Genomic DNA, 23,465 nt, shown 5'->3' on the forward strand with positions numbered 1-23,465 from the left:
TCAACATTTTGAATGGTTACGAAGCCTTGCCCTCAGCATAACAAGCAGTAAAAGCATGAAGGGGTACCTTTGTGTTCACCCCTCAGAATGCAAGAAATGAAATTACTACATGAATAAGATTTCTGCTGAAGATTCAACAAAAGCTGTGGCAGAATGGCCACCACAGATGCCCCCATCCTGTCATGGAGGGTATAGATTTACCTAACTGGCCCAGGTCGCAAGTTACTAGGCCCTAATAAGGAGTTCATCACTTTGGTTTTTTCCCATCATTCCCAACAAAAATACTATTCCTTTTTTCTGCTACCACCACCAGACACTTTTTCAGATATGCCAGTTTATTTATTTTGCCCATGTCGAAAACAAGGTTTTCTGCACAGCTGCGAGGGGTACTTGGGGTTGCCAATTGCCCGGTGACGGCAGGTAAACTACCGCCCATCTACCGAGCTGCGGGCACGCACGCAGGCACTGCGGACCCGTGACCGCACGCGCGCGCAAACGCAGCACACTCATCACTTTTGGTTTAACCTGAAAGCAGATGACCCCATGTTCTAGTATTATGGGAGAGGGAGAAAAACCTCTCCCTGTCCACTCTCTCCAAACCATGCATAATTTTATAGACACTCTAGCACCCTCGGCTACAACTCTATGGAAACCATGTGTTAAACTGGAAGTGACGTAGGCGCATCGCGCACCGTGCCAGGCTTGTGCGTGCATTGCACGCTAATGCCACGGCCGCCGGTGGAGCTGAGGGCCTGGCAAGCCTAGGAGTACTACCCATTCCACTACCACACAAAGACTCTTGCCAGCCTAGCAGAGGTCTGAACCACAGCCATTTAGCCCACAGGAGAAGGAAATGTGGCAAAGACTGGAGAAAGACAGGGATGATGATGTAATGGTAGTGCTGTTCAATAGTCACATTTCCACCATGGCACTTAGAGTGAAGGAAATATCATGAAAGGAAGCAGTCTCTGCTGCAATACATGTAGGTGTGAGGGCATAGAATCATAGAGTTGGAAGGGACCACCAGGGTCATCTAGTCCAACCCCCTGCCCAATGCAGGAAATTAATAACTACCTCCCCCCCGCATCCCCAGTGATCCCAACCCTCCCCCCACCATGCATGATCCCACAATCAAAGCACTCCCGACAGATGGCCATCCAGCCTCTGCTTAAAGACCTCAAAGACGGGGACTCCATCACCCTCCGAGGCAGTGCATTCCACCATCAAACAGCCCTCACCATCAGGAAGTTCTTTCTAATGTTTAGGTGGAATCGCTTTTCTCTTAGTTTAAATCCATTACTCCTTGCACAATCCATTACTCCGGGCACAATTAAAACAAATTCATGTTTTGAATGTGTAGGCTTTGAAGATTTGCATTTCATAGAAATTTAGCTATGATTTGAGCCTCTTTGTGTGCATTGAAAAGCTTGTGCGTTCACACACACACATGTCCAAGTGAGGCACTTCACACTTCATCAGATATTACTTTTGAAAATCCTGGAAGTTTCAAAACCAAGTGTCCAGCACAGCATAACTGAGTTATTAAAGACAAACTCCTCACATGCCACACTTTGCTCTCAGAGATTGCACACAGCCACCTAGAATCACAGCCTTAGGCTCAAGGTACATCTGGCAGCAGCAAATTCATTAAAAAAAAAAAACTCAGGGCAGCAGCAGGATGATTTTTTTTAAACTCAGGTCTGGCCTCAGTTACAGGGGTGGAGTTAGGGTTGCCAACCTCCAGGTGGTATTCAAAAAAAACAATTTGTGCTAATAAGTGACTGGTCGAGAAAGAGAAAAGAAAAGCACTAATGGCTGCTTCAAAAATCTAATTTGCTGCTATGCAAAGTAACACACAATTATAAGCACACAATGTTGATTTCACAATGCAATGCAATTATAATATATTCAACACAATAGTGTAAAGTCCCGAAATGGTGGAATACTAGGGAAAAATCAGCCTAGAAACCTAGGGCTGCCACATAATATCTCTCAATTCCTCAAGTGGAAGAAGACTTGATCCAGGTGCGGTGTTCGTCTGCCAAGCAGTCGAATCACTCCTTCGTGTATAGAAACGCAATTTCTTCACCGGGGGCTGCTTTGCACAATCCCGGACGGTAAGTAATCCAACCTTGCTTATTTTCTGTTTGCATGGAATGTTGTATGGGAAGCAACATTCAAAGCTAGAGGTAATCATCTACAGTCTGAAGTGAAGTGGGGGACCACCTCATTTTTTTTAGCAGGTGTAAATCAGGCCTGAGTAAAAACATGTTAAAATAATGTTTTGTCCCATTGTTCTTTCGTTCCGGTATTGAGCAGAGACAGATGCCTAGGGTCATTTATGCATGGGTTCCAGTTCGTCCCTCTCTTGTCTCACACTTTTATATACCAGTATCGGGAAACCGTATGCATGGTGTGGCTTGTTGCAGGAGCAGGGCATAATTACACACTTAAATCAGGAAGCATCGGAGTCCCCGCCCCTTGAAAACACTGCTTTGTAATTGGCTGGAGGAGCACAAAAAGGTGACCAAGGCAAAAACAAAATCCTCTCACAGCCATAATGCTATGCAAACATCCATCTGTCAGCAGCTCTCTCAAGCACACCGTATGAGGGCTACCTGCAGTGCAATCTCACCACATGCTCAGCAAGCTGCAGAATACTTTAGGGGGAAAGGGGTCTGAGGATTTTAAAATCACACACAAACAAGATGATTTGAAGTGAGGGGCTGTAGCTCAGAGGCAGATAATCTGCTTGGCATGCAGAAGGTCCCGGGTTCAATCCCCAGCATCTCCAGTTAAAAGGATCAGGTAGACGGTGATGTAAAAGACCTCTGCCTGAAACCCTGGAGAGCCATTGCCAGTCTGATTCAGTACAAGACAGTGTAGTCATATGAGCAATGCCAACCAAAGGGGGAGGGAATTCACAATAACTTGCAACATATGCATAAACAAATCTGAGCAAGTAAATACAGAAGAGGCAATCTATAGTTTCCCTCCCCTGTTTAAGTGTACAGATTCATTATTGCTGCTAAATAATTATGAGATTGGGCAACATTATAAATACATTATCTGATATGAGCAAACTTAAATTTCACTTTGAATTACTGTATTCTGTGAGCCAGCCCTGGTTCTACTGCCACAGAGCCTCTTTTATGTGGCTTGTGAAGCAGGTAAGACACATTTCTCTAATAGCCAGCTGCCAAGATGAAGTGGCTTGGGAGAGTGTATTTTGTGGGCTTTCTAAGGAACAAAGACGGGTGGTGCTGGGATACAAAGCCCACAATTCCTCCATTACAATGTACCTAGAGCATGTTGAGAGTAAAGCTGACAAAATCTGGAAGCACCTTTTTTTGCTGCTGTCAAGTCGCAGCAGACTTATGGTGACCCAATGCAAGAGATGGCTTACCATTGCCTGCCTTTGTGTGGCTACCTTGGGCTTCCTTGGTGGTCTGTCGTCCATGTACTAACCAGGGCTGACCCTGTTTAGCTTTCAAGATCTGAAGAGATCAGGCTAACCTGCGCTATCCAGTTCAGAGCTTCCACCTCATGGTTGTGTTCTGCAGATGTGCAACATTTACAAACTGGGACCAGCAAGTTTAAGGTTGTCATAAAACTGGACGGTATGAACCCTTATTCTTTAAATGGCACCCCCAGCATAAGAATGATAAGTAGGCTTGTGCATATCAATATACCCAAACCTAAAATAAACCCAAAATTAGTGTTTCAATAATTTTCGGGTTTCATGTTTATCGAACACCAAAACCTGGGAATCTCCCCAAAGCCGAACAGGCGATTTCCGAAAAAGCTGAATAAATATTTGGCTTTTTCGGGTTTGGCTATTTGCCTTTGCTCAGATGTATGGCTCTGTGCTTTCTCCCATTTTTCTATCTTCAGTTTCCGTTTCAGTCACTTTATCTCCCATTTTTCTATTTTTTTTAATTGGTTTTGTTAGGGCACCATAGTTGGGGCCCTTTTGAGGTAGGGATTGTGTAATCGGAACCAACTTAGTCTGACCAACCATCCAACCACACAACCATCTCCATTCAGTGGGTTAATTTGGATAAAGCATAAGGGTTGTTTAAAAGATGGGGCTCACCAGTCCCATCTGGAGGGATATACCCTCCAACTAAAAAGAGCTGGCTTCAGCAGCTGCTCACACCACCAGGCTTCCGAAGGAGACTTCCTCACCTGCGTGGATGAGCAATCTCCTTCAGACAGCCCCTGTGATTGAGAGTTTGGCTGACTCCAGTATCACCACCACCCCGAACACCTGCTGTCAAACTGAAGGTTGCCCGGAATAGAGGCTTTGTTTCCCTGCACTGTGACCATCTCTTGAAATCCGATTTTTGATGACCACCATAAAGGACTGTTCACAGGATGTCATTTGCCACCAAAAGAAATGTTTTCTTTGCCTTATTTTTCTTACATTTAAGCCGTTTTCCTCAGATTGGAAGCTAATTTGCATGGACATCATGCTATGTGCCCCAGATATGAAGGCAGCCACCAGACTTTGAGATTCCAGCCTGCTAATCGGCTCTTTCCATCAGTCCTCAGCCATGCTGAACTTCTGAACCTGAAAACTGATGTACAGCTTGGCTCGCAAATGCCTGGCGGATGGGGGCAACCCCTTTATGGGCCCATAAAATTGGACCCCCTGTCCCAAAGTTCACCAAACTTTGGTGACCATCTAAAGAAAGTCCCTTGCAGCTGTGCTGCAACTTTGGAGACTCTACCTCCAAAAATACCTGCACAGGAGCTTCAAAAAAATTCCTGAGTATAATGGACCAATTTTTTTTGGGAAACCTAGAAATAAGCCAAATACCAATATTTACCGGAACGAGTATTCAGCTTATTCCGGGTTTACAAAAAAAGATCAGGCCCAATAAACCCAAACCCGCCCCAGAAGCAAGGCAAGTGGCTCCAGTCATTCTGAAAGCCAGCAGTACCCACCCAGACAGTAATACTGATAAGAACATAAGAAAGGCCATGCTGGATCAGACCAAGGTCCATCAAGTCCAGCAGTCTGTTCACACAGTGGCCAACCAGGTGCCTCTAGGAAGCCCACAAACAAGACGACTGCAGCAGCATTATCCTGCCTGTGTTCCAAAGCACCTAATATAATAGGCATGCTCATCTTATCCTGGGGAGAACAGGTGTGCATCATGACTAGTATCCATTTTTACTAGTAGCCATGAATAGCCCTCTCCTCCATGAACATGTCCACTTCCCTCTTAAAGCCTTCCAAGTTGGCAGTCATCACCACATCCTGGGGCAGGGGAGTTCCACAATTTAACTATGTGTTGTGTGAAGAAAAACTTCTTTTGATGATGATGATGGGCATCAGCTCACCCATTGCCTCTGGTGGTTGGGCAGGAGGATGCAACAGGTGAGCTTGAGCTAAGTGACTCCTGCAGTGCTGGCAGAGCTTCTGGGCTGGGCTGTTCTTGGCCCTTCCAGAAGAGTGACCCATTGGAAACTTTCCTGTTATTTAAATGTCCAGTCTTTCCCCAGGTAAAAAGGTAGTTTAATTATTCCAGATTTTATGCTCCTAATAAAGCCACCATAGGAGCCCCGTGGCGCAGAGTGGTAAACTGCAGTATTGCAGTCCAACTTCTGCTCACGACCTGAGTTCAATCCCAACGGAAGTTGGTTTCAGGCAGCTGGCTCAAGGTTGACTCAGCCTTCCATCCTTTCCGAGGTAAGTAAAATGGGTACCCAGATGACTGGGGAAGGCACTGGCAAACCACCCCATAAACAAAGTCTGCCTTGTAAACGTCAGGATGTGACATCACCCCATGGGTCAGGAATGACCCGGTGCTTGCACAGGGGACCTTTACCTTTTTAATAAAGCCACCATAAACCACTAACTGCTCCCAACTGTTGGATTCTTTATTTACCATTGACCTCTGAGATCACCAGTCAGCTACAATCAGTTTACATCATATACTTGTGGTTTGAGTACTGACTTTTAACCCTCTCCCTTTTCTGGTCTCTGTCTGCACTACCCTGTAGACCTCTTTTCTCAGTGGCTTAGAAACTATGGTGCTTTTCATTAGTGCATGCAAGACTTATGTTTGATGTATTCTGGTATTAAATTTGCCTTTTGGGAACTCAACTGTGCCACAGACTCAGCCACGCAATCTCCATAATGGAAGGATGAGACTGTGGCCAAGATCAGAACTTTGGAGGTCTGCCCAGGGCTGGAAGTAGTGTTGATGGTGGGATGATCCTATGCCTTTTCCCCTTAGAAGAGTTGCTGCATGTACCTTGATCTCTCTTCCAGCTTCCTGCTCTTTTCTGACCATGCAGACACGGGCTGCACATTTTCTATGCTCAGAAGAGAAGTAACATTGCATGGCGAGGGGGTCTGAGGGTTTCTGGGAGGGCACTGTTTTCTATTTTCTCCTTTCTCCCTTCTCTCATGTCACACAGCAGCCATCCGCTTTAGCACACAATCCTTTTTGCATGGCTGCCTCACTTATATAATGAAATTGCCTTCTGTTGATCGCCTGCCTCTTTAAAATTCCTGTAGTACAGTTGAGAACCAGAAAGAATTTCCAGTGAGAATCCTAGGAAATTGGAGATTATTTCACAAGCAGAGGTTCTCAAGGCCTGGCCCCAGAGGAACATTCCGGTTTAACAAGAAGGAGTTAATCATTCCATTTTTATGCCTGTCAAAACTGCAACTTAATGAGGACAGTTTTCCTTAAGGGCGGAGGAAAAATTTTAATTTCCTTTTCTTGACTCATGAGTTACTTCAACACTTTCTTATACACACACACACCAAATCCAAATGAGTCATTTGTTTCATCTTCTAGATTTTAGAGGCTTGTTCATACCATCCTTCCAGCTGATGCCTTATCTAAGCAGTTTTAGCTCATGGCACAAATTTGTGAGCATTTTTTCTTAAAGGGAGACTTTCCCATTGTCTCCTTCAAGTCATGTCTTGACTAAACAGCAAATTTTCTCAGCCAGGGGAATTGTGCCCCCCCCCCAATAGCTCCAGCTGTTGTCTAACAAATACGTCAGTGATACTTCCATCCTTTAGGAGCCCCCTAATAAACCAAGAGTAAATTACCGAGTGACCTACTTACTGGGGTTGTTTAAATAATCTACAGCTTGGCAGCATAATTCGATGTTTTACCATGCAGGGCATACGGATTTCATCTTAAAGCGTAACCTCGCAATGAAGAAAAAGGGGTTTGAGAAGCAAACAAAACAAAAGGGGGGCAATCAAAATAGCTGTTTTAAGTGAAAACATTTTCTTATTTTGCTTTTAAGGCAACATTGTGTTGCTATATCATATGATTTAATTCCATTATAGAGTCTGTTGCGGACTTCAAAATGAAATTAGTCAGTTGCATTGTGTCATTGTGCAGCAGACATTTATGGGAGGCCATATAGTTGGCTCATATAAGTGATAGTTCACTTTGAGAGTCCAGTTGAGTGACCTTAATAGGATTTTCAATTTATTCAATTTTACGGTCCTTAGACCAAACATAAAATGTTTGCAGGTATATTGCCTTACCCAAACCAGCAGTATAAAACAATATCTTTTGGTTAAAACACTATACAAAATATTACTCTCTTTAAAAACTGGTCAGCAATATAAAATTAAACAATCAATCCACTCTACAACTTTTCATTTTTACTTAGATTTCCTATAATTAAATACTATTCTACAAAACTTGGCCACTAACTTTGTTACCTGAGAAAATTGATCCTTAAGAAGGTTATTAACTCTAACGAATTCAGAATAACCAGTGCTCTTTCTTAAAAGAGGGCCAAGAATCTTCTCCCTATCCTCCCTACAGTAACCGCACCTAAGAAGGACATGTTCCAGTCTTTCTGGTTCACTGCAGCTGCAGGAACAGAGCCTTTGTGAGAAGGGGGTCTTTTTTAATTTTCCTTCTAATACTGCAGAGGGCATAGCCGAAAACCTTAACAGGAAAAAAAGCCACTGGGTAGGGGATCTCAGGAACAGCAGTGTGGTTTTCCAGTTACTACTGCTGAGGTGGGTACAGTGGTTGGGTATCCAGGAGCCCAGGGCAAAGATTCCTTCTGCTTCCCTCTTCCCAAGCTAAACATCATATGAAAACAAAGAAACTCTCGTGGCTTGTTAGCAGGAACAGATGAATAATTACTTGGTAAGAAACATTAAAGGATAGGTTTGCAAAGGAGAGAGTTCCTTTTTTTATGATTTACATTATACATGTTGCAATAGTTACAGTGCTAAAAAAAACCACCTTTCAAACAACAACCAATTAGCACAGGTCAATGCACCTATTATGAAGGGTGGGAAGAAACTCCTGCTATTTTTTTAAAAAAAGGAATGCAGTGTTGGGTTTCATATGCATGGGAGGTTTTGCCTTGGATTTGCCGTTCTCTAGATGCATGTTTTCCCCATCTGAATTCTCAGAAATCAAAAATAAGCCCCCGTGCAGAGTTTTGAGAATTCAGATGGGGAAAATGTACATCTAGAGAGCGTCAAATCCAAGGCAAAACTTCCCATGCATAAATGGCCTAATGTGGTTTGTACCAGCAGCATTCAGCCTCCTGCTCTTAGGGGCAGCCTGGCTTCCCCACACAGGAACAACGGCAGGCAGACTGATGTAAATCAATTCCAATGCTGGAATCTTGTTAAGGAGCCGATTGCCAGATGCTTGTCATGCAGCCCAGTCCTATGCAAGGATGTAACACTCCCAGGGCAGAACAGAAAGAGAGAGAATGAAAACAGGCAGATGGCTATAATCTTGTGTATGCTTACCTGGAAGTAAGCCTCCACTGAATATAATAGAACTGCATAAACATGCACAGGATAGCATTACAAGTATGTACATGTTTCAAAGAGCATGCTTACACTGTACTGAGCCTGAATCTGAAAGGAGGCCAAATTTACTTTTTCTTGTTCTCTGAGGAGTGGCATATGTAAGGCAGGAAAAGGTTGTGACCTGGTGATGAGCATCTGGCATCAACAGCCACTGACCACATGCTTGGTACCTCTGCTATTTACCAGACTCTCAAAGTATCATCGGGGTGCCCCCCCTTGCCCCCACTTCTTCTGTTCCTCCTCTTCTCATGTCTGCTCTACAATGTGCCCGTGCCACTTAGGTTTGCTAACAACCTGGAGATTAAATGTCACGTGTGGGAAAAGGCAGTTGAAGCTTTTAATGACACAGAGGTAAATAACGTCACCTGATAAATGTGTGTGTAAAGTGCCGTCAAAGTCACAGCTGACTTATGGCGACCCCAGCAAGGGCCTTTCAAGGCAAGTGAGAAGCAGAAGTGGTTTGCCATTGCTTTCCTTTGCAGAGTCTTCCTTGGTGGTGTCCCTTCCAAGTACCAACCCTGCTTAGCTTCTGAGATCTGAGGAAATCGGGCTATGCCATGCTGCCTTCCCTCCTTCCACCTGATAAATAAAGCCCATTGAACCACTCTTAAAAGGGCAGAACACTTTTTCTCTAGGTTGCTGGCAACCCTACTGTGTCATTCATGCCTGCACCCTCCCTCTTGTGCCGGAAAGCAAAATGAGGTGGATAGAGGCACTCCCAGAGAAAGCCCCCATTCCCCCTCCTCCTTGCCTGGCTCCCCAGGCCTCATAAGATGACTAGGGCCCCTGGAATGTTGTGCCCCCACTTCCTCTTAAAATATAGAAAATGATGTGGATTTTAATATAGAGGTTCTGGGGCTATATAGTAGACTCTACAACGCTGCTTCTGTACTGTTCTTGCCTGTTGATCTACAGTTACCTGAGATAGTATACTATAGTTTCTTTGTAACAACTAACAGAAGAAAACATATTTTCATATCCATCAAAAGTTTACCATAGTGGACTAATTTCCCAGAAAATGTACAGGTAGGGTTGCCAACCTCCAGGTACTAGCTGGAGATATCCTGCTATTACAACTGATCTCCAGCTGATAGAGATCAGTTCACCTGGAGAAAATGGCTGCTTGCCAATTGGACTCTATGGCATTGAAGTCCCTCCCGCTCCCCAAAACCCACCCTCCTCAGGCTCCACCCCAAAAACCTCCCGCCGGTGGTGAAGAGGGACCCAGCAACCCCATGTACAGGGGATTGGTCGGCAGTTTGTATAGAGACTTTCTACTGCAATACCTCCCATAAATCACTTGTGTGTTCAAAAACTTGAACAACCACCTATGTTTTTCCTTTCGGATAATTTATTCTCAGCAAATTACAGTGTTTTGTAACTGCCTTCTAGATGTCTTGAAAATGTTTGCTTTAATGGCAGTTATCATAGCTGAGTTAAGTAAGCCTCGAAACAGAGAGATCCTTGTTAAGTCCTTAAATGTGTTGCAGCTCTTGACAGCTATAGAATTAGAACATAAATAAAGATTTGGGAATTACAGACTGAATCTTACCTACCTTCCCACTTTCCGAAGAAATCAAGAGTTCGGCTTTTCAAGATACCAGCGTGTGGCTATTGGCCTTCCTCAAGTGTTGAGTGGCTTTTAGCTTGACATTTGGACTGACTAGAGGTCCTATATTAATTGCTACTAATAGAATTGTCTACGTGAAACAGTATGTTCACTACTATAGAATAGAACCTAGACGTTTGATGTTATATGTTTATTATACAGAGGCTTAAGAAGACCAACTTGCTGACAAAGCACTGAAACGCTGACCAACCTAGAGGTGGCGTCTTAGTTGGACTTCACGTGTTCTTCTTTTGTCATCCCGACGGTGACATCTGTTCATGAGGGTTTTCTATCCCGTTTATCCCTGCCTCCGGGAGACTCCTGTCCCCGGTGTGTCTCTCCAGCCGGGAGACCAACATTGAGAGCCTACGATCTTTCCAGGCGTTCCAGCTTCTGTGCAGCCCTGCCGCTTTCTTCATCCTTGGTGCAGCTTGGCCGCCTTGTGAGTACTTCTGCCTTTGCCGTGGCGCTTGGGGCTCCGTGCTCTCCCATCCCTTTGGACTTTGTGCCTCCTGGCCACGGGACTTGTTTTGCCGTTTGACTACGGCTTTTGAGCATTTTGTGAGAACTTTCTATATAATTTTCATTGTTATTGGACTTTGGTTTCTTCATTGTTGGTGCCTTGATGGAATTTTGGGATTATGTATATGTAATATGATATTGATATGTGTGTGAATTCAACACCAATTTAGAATATTACGTGTGATAATAACACTATTTTTCTTTCATCTCAAATCAGTTTGTGTTCATCATTATAGAGTACATTTAGTGGTATATTATTTTGTAAACCACATATCTTAATTTGAGCCCACATGCTGGTTGTTGCTACTAACTTTGTTATTTCAGCATAGGTCATTGGTTTTTGCTATGTATACACTACTTAGCTGGGGACATTTCTGGCTGAGACCTTGTTCTCATTTCCATAAGACTTCATATTCTTCTCTCTCTACATCTCATCTTTGGCTGACCTCTGCTTGCCCTGCTCATGGGTTGCCTCTCAGCTAGGACTTCTTTACTATATTGTGCTTCCTACTTGGTCTGTGTGACCATAACACTTGACGAAACCCTCATAAATTCTGACAGCGTGGATGGCCAGCTCTGAAAGCAGCCTGTGATACCCACCTGTGTACATTACTCCACGACAAAAGGATTGTTAAGCTTGCCTTCAACCAGCAAGCAACACATACATTTTCTTCAGATTTCTCCTCCTCGCCATAATGCATAATCGAGCATATACCTTTTCATCATGGGATTGCAGTTAAGGAATAGTGAAAGTACACTGCAACACCCTTATTTGTTTTATCTTATCATTTAGTTCTGTACAGCATTCTGGTTAGGGTGTGGTCCCTTGGAAACAGGAACCATAGCTGGAGTAGTTGTGCATGAAGGCTTATTTGTGATGATGATGATGAAGAAGAAGAAGAAAGGTTGGATTTTATATGCCGACTTTCTCTACCACTTAAGGAAGAATCAACCCGGCTTACAATCACCTTCTCTTTCCCTCCCCACCACAGACACCCTGTGAGGTAGGTGGGGCTGAGAGAGCTCTAAGAGAGCTGTGACTAGCCCAGCGTCATCCAGTTGGCTTCATGTGTAGGAGTGGGGAAACAAATCCAGTTCACCAGATTAGCGTCCGCCACTCATGTGGAGGAGTGGGGAATCAAACTTGGTTCTCCAAACTGATGCAAGTCCAAACTGATGCAAGTTCAGTTGATAGTTGATGTGAAGAATACCTCTTTATCAGTTATTGGGACGAGTCTTCTCAGGAAGGCTGCCTGTCTCTTCCTCATCCCACCAATTCTGTAATAAGAATGCCCACATTATGGACAAAGGAAACCTGTGAGCTTAGAATAATTGTGCATACTTGTTGAAAGTTTAGTATAATTATATTCAAAGAACTAGGGCTGTTTATTCAATTGCTGGAAATAACACAGTAAATAACAAAGGACATTAAATCATGGAAAGTGGGACAGATGGAAATAGGAATCAAGTCTAGAAACAAGTTCCAGAAACCAATATCTGTTGTAAGGACCCAGTTGTCTTTGAGGATTCATTCTGAGTGACCACTTGTGGCAGCCTCCTCTTCTAAACAATTTACCCTGTATTCTTTGATTCTAATGGCCTTCTGTTCTGTGCAGTCTAGACATTTCTGTTTCTGGGATGTTGGACTTTCCCAGTACCATAATTTATTTCCTTGGCTAATGTGATCTTCTCTCAGATAGTGTATCCACTGCTATTGAGAAGGTGGTATAGAAAATGGTTATATGAGCATCACAGCCTCCTGTGGGATACTGCCTATGAGAGGAATAGTGAAAAGTGCCACACTACCATCTCCAGGACTTATGGCTTTGCCATCTTGTAACCTTTAAAATGTTTTGTGCTGTTTATAAACTCAGCAGTTCTTTACTCTTTAATTACAGGAGCAACGCTTTTTCTTTTCTTTTTGCAAAGTGGTAAACACAAGCAAAGCTATCCTGTTTCATCATGTGATCCCCTGCCATTTAGATACTTAGGGGAGGACCTGTAGCTCAGTGGAGCATAGATGTATCCTGATCCTTTTCTAGTCTTTTTTTTTAAAATAGGGAAGCAATAGCAAAGCAATCTTACTCGCCACCCTCAGCAAAACTATGCCTAACTCCACCTTCACACATGGATTGGATTTTGCACAGCTGTTGTGCGAAGGCTGTAATACAGCTAGGATATATATAATCGACTGATAGTTTGCATTCATTCTAAATAGACATGAAGGAACGAAAGTTGTATTTCAGTTTCAGTCACCTTTATTGGCATGATAAAAGTTGTATTTAAAGATCAGCAAACATGCCCTTTAACTCAGACCCACTAAAGTTTTCTCTAACTGATTAAGTAATGTTTAGTTTAATAATTTGTCAGTTAAACTGGTTAAAGAATGAAGCCTGATCCATCATACAATCATGTTAGAATTCACCCCTTAATGCTAACCCCTCTATGGTTATGGAGGGCAGGATTTTGAATATACCATACCCAGACAGGACCTGTCCTTGCTCTTCTGGCTCTATCGATTCATTAGCCCATGCCCTCTTGGAATGCCGCTTTTATGAGGAACTCCGACACGTTATATCTCTCCCCTTTTAACATATAAATCTAATGCCTCTGACAGAATGCCTTTTTTGCAAAGTGACAGGGATCCCAAGGCAAGATTTGTTTCAGTCCTTATATCCCTCAAACATTAGACATATGCTGCTCAAGATCAATGGATCAAGGAGCTTCTAAGGGATAAAGGAAAGGTAAAGGAAGGAAAGGAACTGGAGCAAGAGTTGTCTCCACAATACCCATCATGCTGCCCTCTTCATCTGCACCTTTGTAAAATGCCATCAGTCCTCATATGGAGGGAGTCCTATTACAAGCTACAAGAGAGTAATGGAGACTGTGTATTAGTCTCTGTGTGATTGACACTCTGGCAGTGATGAGCCTAAACACGTTATGAAGAAAACCTTGTATTTGCTCTGATCTAATCGGTTGATCCAACAGCCAAGTGATTTAATTTCGCAGGTGGGAGAAAGTGAGGAGTGTTTTATAGCTGGAGCCAAGTTAATATTAAACAATAGTCTCCAAGTTGCTGGCTGTAGGAGGCACACAAAAACTTGCGGGGGGGGGGGGCAGCAGGATGCAATTGAAAACGTTTACTGTCCGTGAGAAAAGACCAGTGCTGATAGGTAAAACAAGGCATGTTTAGAAAAATCTTTCTGTTGCACTTTTGCTGTTTCTTAAAAGGACATTAGCTGAACTTAAGGGTCACATTCTGAGCTTTCACAAAAGCCCCAAACACAGGGCTGCCAGGTCCCTCTTCGCCACCGGCGGGAGGTTTTTGGGGTGGAGCCTGAGGAGGGCGGGGTTTGAGAAGGGGAGGGACTTCGATGCCATAGAGTCCCATTGCCAAAGCGGCCATTTTCTCCATGAGAACTGATCTCTATCGGCTGGAGGTCAGTTGTAATAGGAGGAGATCTCCAGCTAATACCTGGAGGTTGGCAACCTTACCAAAACAACAACAGATAGACCTGTAGAGGAAAAAAGGCTAAAATCACAAAAGGGAGTTACAGAACAAGGGGGAGAGATCACTGGGGATGAGATGTGGAAGAACTGTATGGAGTTATGCTACTGAGCTAGATTTTTTTTCTTTTGCAGAAGCTCCAAGACCATGTTTTCCTTTTGCATTAAGGATCTGAATGACTGCCATTTTTTGGGACAGGGAAGGAATTTGGGGCAGGGAAATTGGGAAAGCTGCCACGTGGAAGCCCCATTGCTGCTGCGCTTTATCTGCAGCTGCACTGGCAACAGGGAAACCACACAAGACCTTCCCTGTGCAGAAACCACCATAATCTATAGGGTTGCCAGCCTCCAGGTATAAGCTGGAGATCTCCTGCTATTACAACTGACCCCCAGCTGATAGAGATCAGCTCCCCTGGAGAAAAGGGCCGCTTTGGCAACTGGACTCTATGGCACTGAAGTCCTTCCCCTCCCCAAACCCTGCTCTCCTCAGGCTCAACCCCCAACATCTCAAGGTATTTTTCAACCCGGAGCTGGCAACCCTGTTTGTTGATGATGGGTATGGCCTTTTCCCTCTGTCCCTCACTCCCTCCTCTTGTGCAGTGTGCCAAGATGGAAAGATTTAACCTGACTCCAAGGATGTCTGAATGTGCTAACAGATTTTGTTTCTTTTCCAGTACTTGGTGGTGGTTTGCATTGGCAAAATAGCAGAGGACAGGTTTTATCACCTAAGTACTGCATGGAGTAGGCAAGAGCCTTCAGCAGTTAGGGTTGCCAGCCTCCAAGTACCAGATATCTCCTGCTATTAAAACTGATCTCTAGCCAATAAGAGATCAGTTCACCTGGAGAAAATGGCAGGTTTGGCCATTGGACTCTATGGCATTGAAGTCCCTCCCCTCTCCAAACCCCGCCCTTCTCAGGCTCCGCCCCAAAAACCTCCCACCAGTGGCGAAGAGGGACCTAGCAACCCTAATAATCTAGTCTCCTAATGTTGATCTCTGAATTTTTCAGAATAATACCCTATTAATTGAAAAAATATTTCTACTTTCAGTTGCTTTTTCAGTTCAATCACTCTGACCATATCTGAATTAGTGCTAATGGGTACCTCTGAGAGTTATGCTTAATCCAGGCCCGTCCTCCTTGTAGACAGGGTCAGGTGCAATGTATGAGTGGGAATGCCTGGGAGTGCTGTTGGCAAGGGGTCATTCTGGACCATTTGTTTCAGGAAACAATAGTTATGCTCCTATTGTCTGACTACAAGTCCCTCAAGCTCCAGGGTCATTGGGCAGTAACCCAATAGAATGAAACAATTAGCTTTTGGGATGCCTGATCTGAGCTGATGGCATTTTGTGGGGTGGACATATTACAAGAAATGAAGGCATTTTCTTCCAGTCTGCTTTCTAGAGTTAATTTAGGTAGCAAGTACTCCAGTCACATTTGCTGAGGTAGTTAGAGAGGAGGTTTCTCAGAATACTTGTTTATATATTTTCCCAGTTTTTTTTCTTCACGAGGACTCAGAAAAATCCAGAAATATTATCATCTTCTACCTGATTTTGTATAACCTTTTAGAAGACCAGTGAGAAGACAAGCAGGGGATGAGGCTTCTCTGTTCCTAAAGGGCTCTGGGGGAAGGCTTAAGAGAAAAATCACTACGAAATTTCATCACACACTAACTAGTTGTGGTATAATACAAGTGCAAATCATTTCCTTGCTGCATCAGACCAAGGTCCATCGGATCTGGCATTCTGTTTCAAAAAGCAGCCACTTAGATGCCTTGGGGAAGCTCAAAATAAGTGAGTCTTTGTGTTTGTCCCCAAGCAAACATCTGTATCTGTAGTTACCCACATCTGTGAACATAAGAAGATAAGAACATATGCTTGAATGTTTGCCCCAATCGGGCAAATAGGTACTCCGCTGAACTTGTTCAGGTTGGGAAAACAGCATAAGAACATAAGAGGGGCCAGCTAGATGATGATGGTGATAATAAAATGCATTTGTATCCCGCCCTCCCCCAGCAGAGCCAGGGCTCAGGGCAGCTAACATCACAACCATTAAATGCATATTACAATGCGTACAAGTCTTACAACAAATTACCGTAAAACATTCTAAAAGCAACGCTGAGTAATAAATTACTCTATAAGTCAATTAAGGGAGCCCTATTAGTTCCCTGCAAGGAGAGCTGTTTCGATGGCGGCCGCCATCTAGGTTGGCAAGCCTACAGCTTAGCGACTCAGAGCCCTCAGAGGAACAGCCCAAGGAGCCACCAGCTGAGGAGGACCAGCAGTCCAGGAAGAGCCTGATATGGCCAAGGCGCCTGCTGACAATGGTCCAGCAACACCAGAGGCTTTGCTACCAGGCCCTGAAATAACCACCAGGCCTCCGCTGGGCAGGACGTGGGCTAGGGTTGCCAGGTCCCTCTTTGCAGCCGGCGGGATATTTTGGGGGCAGAGCCTGAAGAGGGCAGGGTTTGGGGAGGGGAGGGACTTCTATGCCATAGAGTTCAATTGCCAATTCCCTCCAGGTGATCTGGTCTCTATCGGCTGGAGATCAGTTGAATTAGCAGGAGATCTCCTGCTACTACCTGGCAGTTGGCAACCCTAACGTGGGCTAGGGTTGCCAGGTCCCTCTTCGCAACCGGCGGGAGATTTTAGGGGCTGAGCCTGAAGAGGGCAGGGTTTGGGGAGGGACTTCAATGCCATAGAGTTCAATTGCCAAGCGGCCGTTTTTCTCCAGGTGATCTGATCTCTATCTGCTGGAGATCAGTTGCATTAGCAGGAGATCTCCTGCTACTACCTGGCAGTTGGCAACCCTAGTTGCCAGCTCCCCACTCACCTTCAGCGGGAGGTTTCTCTTCAGTTGTGCGTGGCGTGTGTGTGTGCGCCGACGCAGCACTTCCGGTTGTAAACCAGAAGCGCCACCTGGCGTGCGGGGCTGCAGCGGGTGGCCCGCTCGCCCCAAGGAGGGAGAGGAAAGGTTCCCAGCTGGCACACGGCCCTACAGAGGGCGGCCCACTCGCCCCGGGGAGGGAGGGAGAGGAGAGGCTTCCTGGCTGGCGTGCGGGCCTGTGCGTGCGCGATTGCCCGCCGACCCTCAGCTGGTCGCCGGGCAGAGGGGCACTTTACCGGGGGTTTGCCCGCCACCAGCGGGCACCTGGCAACCCTAACGTGGGCCTGGGCACACAGCTCCCCAGGGGATGCTCCCACTCTGCAGGAATGGCAGCAGTGGAAAGCCCAGGCTGAAGTGGCCCAAAAACAATCCCCCTCAGGATCTTGGCCCAAGCAAGTGCAGCTGCAGGAGCTCAACACCTGCCTGCAGGGCAGCTGAGCCTGGCTACTTCCCAGCCTATTTAAGCCAAGGCTTGGGAAAGCTGCCTTGCTGGATCAGCCTGTGCAAGCCTAGGCGTGCCAGCTTTAGGGCTGGCTCCTGGCTGCCAGCACCTGTTGATGCTCCAAAGCCTTGCTGTAGCGACCTGAGGGCACTGCTTTAGAGGGTACCTGACTGGGCTGGCTTGGCCTGCAGAGCACAGGCCAATAATGGGCCTTCATGGGTTTATATTAGCAAGCATTTCGTAGAAGGGCCGAGTTGTTTGTGATTGTCATCCACAGTACAGACATGTATTCCAGTGGAAATGATTCTAGGAACCACTCCATAGATGCTAAATATTTTTTTCCGAATTCAGACTGTTTTACAGGTCAGAGCATGGCTTCAGGGGAGAGCCCCAGCTCAGAAGCTAAGAGACAGCTACTGATAGGAAAGGAAAGTGTGCCCCTGTCATATTGCGGGGGATTTTAGGCATCCTTCCACTATGATTTTCCAGGCTTGCTGTAAGGAATGTTAAGATTTCAGCACAGGCTGTGCATGGGTACTCTCTGACTTGCAGGGATCCGATGTGCCGTATATCACGGTATCCGAGGGGATGTGCCCTAAAGATCCGTCCTCACAAGGCAAATACCTGTTGAATTTCAGCAGCTCTTAATGTCGACGTCTGCTTCTATACTTTTGCACCAGTAAGCCCTTTCCGTCACTAGCTGCATCCAGGATGGAAACTAGGATACAGCACAACACTTAATATATTGCTATGTTGCCCATAAAAACCTAGCAATACCGCTCACTATGGGTAAGATGCTAGTTAGTCTATGTTTACTCATAAGTAAGGTACATTCAGCCAAAGTCCTGCTTCTCCCTGCATTTTTTTCTTTTGTTTTACAGCTGAATTAATTACTTCCTATTTTCTCCAGGCCAGCCACAGCAGTCGTGAATCAATTGTACTGGAGATGCTAGGAACTGGATCTTGGACCTTTGTATGCAAAGCATGTGCTTGAGTTCTTCTACTAATAATAGGGTGCCAAAGTATGTGATGTTGGAAGTGGATGTGCGTTGCCTTCCACCTCCCATTCTGCCAGCACATCACTGGTGGTAATGGTGAGTGGCCTTTGCTGGAATTGCAGCTGCTGAATGAGCAAAAAAGCTTCCTGTATTTTATTCACAGCAACCTGTGCATGCAAAAGACAGAGCTTCCTCCCCTTTCCCTCTCCACCCCTTGACAGCATTCCACCACTAACCATGATCCTAGCTCTTCACATCCTCACAAATAATTGGTATGATTAGCCCAACAAGCACATGGAATACATTGCAGAACTGTTCTTACGTGGCACACTTCATTGGAAGCAAGTTCCATTGATCTAAGTGTGATTTGCTTCCATGTAAATGTATTTAGGATCGGGGGCAGCAATGTTATATATATTTATTTTATCTATTTACGTAGATAAATAGGAGCCCCGTGGCGCAGAGTGTTAAGCTGCAGTACTGCAGTCTAAAGCTCTGCTCACGACCTGAGTTCGATCCCGACGGAAGTCGGTTTCAGGTAGCCGGCTCAAGGTTGACACAGCCTTCCATCCTTCCGAGGTCGGTCAAATGAGTACCCAGCTTGCTGGGGGTAAAGGGAAGATGACTGGGGAAGGCACTGGCAAACCACCCCATAAACAAAGACTGCCTAGAAAACGTCGGGATGTGACGTCACCCCATGGGTCAGGAATGACCCGGTGCTTGCACAGGGGACCTTTACCTTTACCTATTTACATTATTAATACTCTGTCTTCCTCACTGAGAGGCAGACCTGAAGATATGAGGGTTCAAGTCTACGAAGGGCTTTGTTTGTGGTAGCCAATACCTTGAATTAAACCCAGTAAATGATGGACAGCCAATGGAGAGACTGCAGAAAGAGGCTAATATGCATGCTCCACCTAGCTCCTAATAATAACTGAGCTGTAGCATTCTGTACCAGGTGGGAGTCTCTGGATTAACTTTGAGGGGAGACCGATGTAGAGTGCATTACAATAGTCTAGTCTCAAATGTTATCGTGACATGAATCCAGGTGGCCAGATCAGCTGTGTCAAGATATGTATCTTTACATACCATGGCTGGGGTAATGTTTCTCCAAACCTATCACTTTTATTCCAATTAAACTGTCATGGCTTCCGCCAAACAATCATAGGAATTGTAATTTACTGAAGATGTTCAGAACTCTGTTAGAGATGCCTTGCCCATCTCCCAGAACTACTCTTCCCAGAGTTCCCTGCTTATTTCAGTCAGATTAAGACTATAGTATTGATGTGTACAACAGCGTGGTGTGGGGGTTAAGAGCGGTGGTTTGGAGTGGTGGACTCTGATCTGGAGAACCGGGTTTGATTCCCCACTCCTCCACATGAGCAGAGGAGGCTAATCTGGTGAACTGGATTTGTTTCCCCACTCCTACACATGAAGCCAGCTGGGTGACCTTGGGCTAGTCACAGCTCTGTTAGAGCTCTCTCAGCCCCACCTACCTCACAGGGTGTCTGTGGTAGGGAGGGGAAGGTGATTGTAAGCTAGTTTGAGTCTCCCTTAAGTGGTAGAGAAAGTCGGCATATAAAAACCAACTCTTCTTTTTCTCCTCCTCCTCCTCCTCTCTCACTTCACATCTAAGGTTCTTTTCATATGAAGACATTCACGCAGTTTGGGTGCCAACCTGCAGCATTTTTTCTCTGAGCTTCGTTTCCAATTTGTTGTCCTTCCATGGTTTCTTTTTTTATTTCTCTGTGCTTTCTCAATCGAATCAAAGGTGTTGTCGAAGGCTTTCACGGTCAGAGTTCATTGGTTCTTATAGGTTATCCGGGTTATACAATGGTTCCATATTAACATACCACACCCTCATCAACACATTATCTTGATACTTACAGGACAATGGTTAGCACATTACCTTTGTTACTTTTTGCAGGACAATGATTCAGCCCAAACCCAACCCCTTTCTGACTATATATTACTCTTCCTACACACTTGACACTGAGAGACACTGTCCTTCAGTGTTACTCCTCTGAAGATGCCTGCCACAGCTGCTGGCGAAACGTCAGGAAAGAAAATACCAAGACCACGGTTACACAACCCGGATAACCTACAAGAACCAATGAATCAAAGGTGGTTTGAGAAAGCACAGGGAAGTGATGAGGAAAACTCAGAAAGACAACAAACGGCAAATGAAAACACGAGGAAGCACAGAGAAAAATCCTCAGCAGGTTGGTACCCAAGCCACAGGAAAACCTCCGCGTGAAAAGACCCTATGTCAAAGGCATGCACAGAGTTCAAAATGAGGTGGCTACAGTGTTGCGGTCCTAATAAGCAGGCCACCATTCAGCTCTGATTGTCAGCAAGACTTAAGGGTGTCATCAAACTCCCTGCCACAAAAATTTAGTTTAATCTTTATTAGGGAATAAATCTAGTTGGAAGCAGACTTTGTGGCTAGAACATCCTTTCAGCTGCAAATCAAACAACAAAGTCTTCTGACATCATTACTTCTTTTATTGCTAGCAGTAATTTCCTTGCCACTTCCTTCATTACGAGACTCTCAGCTACTACTTCAGCCACCAGCCTCCTGCAAGGAAGCATACATTTCTCTTAAAGGGAAATGCGTATCTGTTTATAATTCTGCTGTATGTCATGCCCCACAGTCCTATGGCCATATGATCCCCAGCATGCTTCTTGTCCCATAGGATGAATAGAGTTGCCGTGCAGTGACAGATGCATGTTGCAGTATTAAATAAAGGGGGGAAATGACTGAGCAGCTAGTTGTTAAGAGTACTAACCTCAGAAGATTGCTTTAGCAATGTTTGTCAACCATGTTTGGTAGAATGCACCGTTAGGGTCATTATCAAAGGTTGCGCATTATTCCAGTAGCCACTTTGGCAATTGGACTCTATGGCAATTAAGTCCCTTTCCTCCCCAAACCCCGCCCTCCTCAGGCTCCGCCCCAAAAACCTCCTGCCAATGGTGAAGAGGGACCTGGCAACCCTACCTCCAGATGCTTGGAAACTCTATGGTAGAGCCCTACAGTTTTCAGCAGTTCCTAGAGAAGACTGATATCACTTCCAGGATTCCCCCTGCTGCTGTCAAAGGAGCCTCTACTTCATTTTGAGAGGTTAAAGTTTGATGCCTGAACAACACATTTTGACTGAAGAGAAAAAACAAGGTTTCTGCTTGTGTAGCTCTGCAAGTGCCCCTGGAGAGAGATTGACTGAGTATGGGACTAGAGCTGCATAGAACTCAGTGAAGTTGACGACCAAAGTGTCACATACGATACGAGAGGGTCATTATTGTTATATCACACACAGTGATCTTTTTGAAGTTTTCATATGTGACATTCTACTTGAGATGTTGTGTTTGGGACTGTTCCACGATCCTTTATCATCCTTTCAAAAAATAGCAAAGAAAGCCACTGTTTGCTACAGATCTAACCAAAAAGCTTAATAACACTCTTGATCTATGCTGCATAACCCCCATACCATCTGGAATCTGGGGCCCCCAGCATCCTAGTCTGAGATCCTTTTGAAAAGCTGGGAACAACACTCATTTTATCCTCAGTTGCCATAATTCTACTCCCAAACCTCTGGCATGATAGCCGGTTCCTATCTACTGCATGGCCCTGACCTGGATGGCCCAGGCTAGCCTGATCTCGGCAGATCTCAGCAGCTAAGCAGGGTCAGCCCTGGTTAGTATTTGGATGGGAGACCACCAAGGAAGACCAGGGTTGCTGTGCAGAGGAAGGCACTGGCAAACCACCTCTGACCATCTCTTACCTTGAAAACCCCATAAAGGGATTGCCATAAGTCGGCTGCGACTTGACAGCACTTTACACGCTCATCTACTGCATCTTGCTGCAAGTTATATTGTTTTGCTTCCGCTTTTTTTTTTTTTTTTAAAAAGGTGCTTTTTTTAAAAGGGGGAAATGTATATGTGCATAATGGAGAGGGGGAAGGCACAGACTCCAAGTAAATTAATGGCGGTGACCTGGAAGGATCACAAATGGTAAGGAATTGCTACAATATGTGCTCATCTTGCTGGTGTAATTCTGCATTAAAAAAAAAAAACAGCTAGAGGGCTATACAAGCACCCGTTGTGTGTCCTTACCACATTAAGGGAGTGCTTGACCTCTAAAGTAATAATATCATTTTTAAGTTTAAAAATAGTGTGGGAATGGGTTTGTTTGTTTTTGACATCATGGGCAGCAGCCAGTCGGTAGGTGCCCCAACGTCTGCAAATCCACAATGCCCCAATGTCTGCAAATCCACAATGCCAGCTACACAAACAATTATAATAAGCAGCTAGTTTGAAGCGGAAATAATTGCATTTTCACTCTCCATAAAATATTTAAAATATTTAAAAATAATTGTGAGAAATTGCCGTTTCTGTGCAACCATTGTTCTTCTATAAGGGAAAATAACTAGATTCTCCTCAACAACTCTGTGCTTTTATTGCTCAGAAACATAGGTGGGAAAAGCCATAGTAAGTCAACCATTTCATAGATATCACTTTCACTTTGCATTTCCCCCTCTGTGAATGCTGAATTTCAGTTCCAGTGGAAATAAAGTCACCATGCAAGAAAGCAAATCAAACTCCACAAAACCCCAAGTCTCAGAATACCAGAAAACAGCACAAGATACATTGGGCGAAAACGCATGGTTGCTTTATCCT

This window comes from Euleptes europaea, chromosome 6 (assembly GCF_029931775.1).
Source record: "Euleptes europaea isolate rEulEur1 chromosome 6, rEulEur1.hap1, whole genome shotgun sequence".
Taxonomy (NCBI): domain Eukaryota; kingdom Metazoa; phylum Chordata; class Lepidosauria; order Squamata; family Sphaerodactylidae; genus Euleptes; species Euleptes europaea.